Here is a 4,730-nt window from a genome sequence, read left to right as displayed (position 1 = left end):
GGGGAGTATTTTGAGCTGAAACTTCACAGACACATTCTGGGGACACCAGAGACGTATATTACATATTGTAAAAAGGGGCGTAATATGTCTCCTTTAAAATACCTGCTTTCTATTTGTAAAATGTAATTTATTCCTGTGATCAAATCTGAATTCAGTGAAATCAGTGTCACATGATCCTTCAGAAATCATTCTGATATTGCTAATTTGCTGCTCATTATTATTATCAGTGTTGAACAGTTTTTTTTGTGGAAGCTATTATACTTTTTTCATGATTTTTTATTTTTTTTGACAAATAGAAAATTCAAATGAACAGCATTCGAAAAAGCATTTAAAAATCTTTTGTAACATTATAAATGTCTTTACTGTCACGTTGATCAATTTAATGTGTTCTCGAATAAAAGTACTACATTTTTTAAATCTTAAAAAAAAAAAAAGTGATTTCTAACAGATCATGTGACACTGAATTTTAAATAAAATATATTACAATAGAAAACTGCTCTTTGGAATTATAATGTATATATATATATATATATTTCACAATATCACTTTTTTAATAATAATAATAATAATATGACTAATAACAATAATAATCATAATAATATGAATTTAAATGTTTCTTTTTTTTTTACTCGATTATACTGATTAGTAGATTATAAGTAGAAAACATTTAATTTTAACATTGAACATGTTTCATTCTCTTAATACACAATCCTGGTCTTACTGGGCACAATTAATTTGTTCATGTAATTCCGAAAACCTTTTTGAAATTAATCATATATAAACTTTGTAACATGCTCCACCTCTTAAGCAACATAAATACATACAACTTTACAATTAAGCAATGATAACATGAGTCAACATGGAAAGTGTCAACTTAAAACACAACACCACTGTAGACTTCAACGCTTTATGGCTTTATATTTTCAAATTCTTTTTTTTTTAACAGAAATAAATTGAGGCACCAAGAATAACGATCATTAGCAGCCTCGGGTTATAAAAATCGTGCATCTGGAATCTCTTGATAGCGATTCCGCAGCTGTGTCAGAAAACCCTACCCACAGCTGTGCCGGTCGCAGCAGATGCCCTTTTTAACCTCACAGTCCCTGACTGGAAGAGCCACTGTAAGAGTCAGAGTCTCTCTAAACACCAGACTGTGTGTACCATTCACTCAGTTTAAACCAGTGAACATGGACTGTCTACAAGCTAGTGTCTGAACACATAATATTCACATCGGGAAAATGTGCAGTCATAAAACAAGTAAATAAATAAAAAAGCAATTAAAAAGAGTTACCAAAACCTAAACCAGTGGGCCATTCCTGATTAAAACTGCCTGAAAAATTACTTCAAACAGACACTTCAAGTGGCAACAAGTATTACACTATTGAAAAAAAAAATGTAATAATAATAATTATACATATATATATATATATATATAAGTATGGTTTATATTAACTACATAACCTACTATTTACATAACCTATAGTTTTATATCCACAACTAAAAGAAAAATCCTTACTGCCTTACTGTCAGACACTTGTAGATAGTATATGTAGATATGTGCGTATCTAAATAAATAAACAGACAAATATTATTTAGTCAATTTTTTGCTCATCTCTCTAATGAAGACTACTAAACAGCTGTCTTTCTGCGAGGTACGTTCTACTAAAACACCATATCAGCTATCATCCATGTGCCAAACTAAAACACTGCTGCAGCGTTTGAATGAGATCTGGTGTGCATTTATTATGATTTAACAGCAGTAACAATATCTGTGGTACTTTGGCGGAAACTATGTTGGTTGCCATGGTGAATGTTTCTAAGCGACTGCACTTTTTATGAGTGTTAGTGGCTAATTCGGTTAGCATGTTAGCCCTTCACGTTGCACCATTTCATTCTCACTCCTCTGCTGGTGGTGATATGCTAACGCGCTATGCTAACCCTCCGCCTCATTTCGCCGTTTGTTTGCTCGTCTGGGAGTGAACGTGTGTTTACAAACAAACAGCACATTCACAAACACCTCGAGAGCGGCTAATTCACGCAGCGTTCGCGAGACTGTATCTAAATGACGCGCTGGCGTCGCGCCGCGGTGTTCTGTTCTCATGACGTCTCCCGTGCGGCGGGACGCACACACACAAACGACGCGACGCTCCTCCGCCATTCGACGGGGCTTCCGCGGACGCTTCTCGTCAACGAGCCGTCGAAGATCCGCGCTGCGCGGTTGTGTTTATCCGTTACGTTTGAGCGAGAGCAGTGCGCTGGACTGGCCTTACCGTTTAGCCCGCGCTCGGTCCTTACATAGCGAGAGGCTTTGCGCGAACATGCGCAGTTTGTGGAGCTACACTTCCTGCTCAAGCCATGAGAAACTACTGCACGCACAGCACTGGTCCTGCTGAAATAAACGAGCTTTATGGGAAACCTGGAAGTGTCAGTATCAGTATTGAGTGAAAAGTTACGGTATAGTTGTAAAAAGTCACTGTTTTTGTAGTAAGTCTGCTCTTCCGCTGTTGTTTGCGTCTGTTTGTGTGACGTACAACAACTCCACAACATCAGCTGTCCTTTGAAGTAGTCTGCTTCAGATATTTGAAGAGTTTATTTGCAGAAACAGATAACTCCGTTTTTATTCATTTTCTTAAATCATGTTTTTTTTTATTGTGTCATCATATTTGTATTCTGTTTTATTGTGTTAGTTAGCTGTTAGTTAAAAAAACAGAATTACATAATTTAATTACAAAATAAGGTTACACTATTTTAAGGTGTTACTTTATTTTATTTTTTTTAGATTAACTGCTTTTTTTCTCTCCTGTCATAGCTATGCAAAGATTTGATTTCAAAAACAGCAACATAGCTATTAAACTATATCTTGTTATAATTTTAAATCTCACTCTAAAAAAATGCTGGGTTAAATATAACCCAGCGCTGGGTTAAAAAGGGACAAACCCAGCTATTGGGTTGTTTTGACCCAGCGGTTGGGTTGTTTAGACCGTTGTTCACTGACGAGCTGCGCAAAAAATCGAGCGAGGCTGCACGATAAATCGCATGCAATATTTAACGCGCATCTTATCAGTAAAGCCGGTTCTGTAATCAGCGGTAGATCTCCATCACATGCGTGCTTTCACATTGAGCAGCATTTACTACACAGAGCCGTTGTTCACAGACAAGCTGCGCAAAACCACGATCATATTTTGTTTTGCGCAGCTTGACTGTGAACAACGGCTCTGTGTAGTTAATGCTGCTCAGTGTGAAAGCACGCACGTGATGTAGATTTACCGCTGATTACAGAATGGCTTTACTTATAAGATGCGCATTAAATATCGCATGCAATTTATCGTGCAGCCCTAGTCTAAACAACCCAACCGCTGGGTCAAAACAACCCAACCCAACCGCTGGGTCAAAACAACCTAAACAAATAAGTTACACTACTTATTACATTTTAAATAGGGTAACTTGTAATCTATTGCACTTCCAAAATAATCTTCCCAACACTGCTAATATTAGCTAGAATTGTTCAAACCTATGAATCCTCTAACCTGCTAATGGCAAGCAGTTGCAGTCACAATTACTATGGGTTTATTGACCTAATGGGTTATTATGATTACTTATGGATAATCAAATAAATGGCAGTAATCATGAATGCCTGTATAGGTTATGGAAAAGTCATGGAAAGGCATTGATAAAAGAGCAATCCTTATATGTGACCCTGGAGCACTAAAGCAGTCTTAAGTCGCTGGGGTATATTTGTAACAATAGCCAACAATACACTGTATGGGTCAAAAATATCAATTTGTCTTTTATGCCAAAAATCATTAGGATATTAAGTAAAGATCATGTTCCATGGAGATATTTGGTAAATTTCCTACTGTAAATATATCAAAACTTAATTTTTGATTAGTAATATGCATTGCTAAGGACTTCATTTGGACAACTTTAAAGACAATTTTCTCAATATCTAGATTTTTTTGCCCTCAGATTACATATTTTCAAATAGTTGTATCTCGGCCAGATATTGTCCGATCCTAACAACCCATACATCCATGGCTGGACTTACCATTGGGCTTGAGTGGGCTGCAGCCCATGGGCCCCGCCTTGTAGGGGGCCCCGCCTTTGCCCGTTTACGTTTGTTTGATTTGTTCGTTATGTGCCAGTCAGAATTCAGAAATTAATTAGCCGCATTTCCACTGCGCATGCAAGATCTAAACGGGCCAGCCGGTGCTACAGCTTACAACTACGACCTTCAAGGCCACAATCAAACAGCATAAACTGGTATTTATGATTATTTCACATAGAAAAATTATGCACATTTTGAATCGTGTCTGCACCGATTGGTTTGTTATCACATGGCTACTTTAAACAGCTCCATTAGGCCTTTAGCCCCAAAGATCGCACATTTAGAAAGATAATGATAAATTCTCAAATGTTCACACCTCATTTCTTTACAGAGGATGATTCTATATTACTATAGCCTATTAATGTTCCACTAAATTATGCGATCATCTGATGAGTTTTGAGCGCTCTCTCTCGTCTTACTGCCATTACACACAGTGGGGAAGAAATGTCATCAAAATGATTTTAAATAAAAAATAGCAATTTAATGAGTTTCTGTTTTTATAACATAGCTATGCCTATGATATAGGACTTAGCCTATCACACAAATAAGAGTCCTGTTTTTTTTTCCAATATCTGCACGATCGCAAATGTACAATAAACAACAACTTACAGAGTAACTTTCAGAC

General features: G+C 36.6%; 1 protein-coding gene across 1 annotated transcript in view; it reads right to left on the bottom strand.

Annotated features, from left to right (window-relative positions):
• LOC107675930 (glucocorticoid modulatory element-binding protein 1) overlaps positions 1–2,407 on the bottom strand; it is an 18,897-nt gene extending 16,490 nt beyond the window's left edge. Inside the window, exon 1 of the mRNA XM_016470427.1 lies at positions 2,271–2,407. The gene's annotated coding sequence lies outside the window, so the exon portion shown is untranslated. The remainder of the gene's footprint in view (positions 1–2,270) is intronic.
• Positions 2,408–4,730: the final 2,323 nt, after the last annotated feature.

The sequence above is a fragment of the Sinocyclocheilus anshuiensis genome, unplaced genomic scaffold (assembly GCF_001515605.1).
Source record: "Sinocyclocheilus anshuiensis isolate Anshui unplaced genomic scaffold, SAMN03320099.WGS_v1.1 scaffold2442, whole genome shotgun sequence".
Taxonomy (NCBI): Eukaryota; Metazoa; Chordata; class Actinopteri; order Cypriniformes; family Cyprinidae; genus Sinocyclocheilus; species Sinocyclocheilus anshuiensis.
This window is presented reverse-complemented; position numbering and strand designations above follow the sequence as displayed.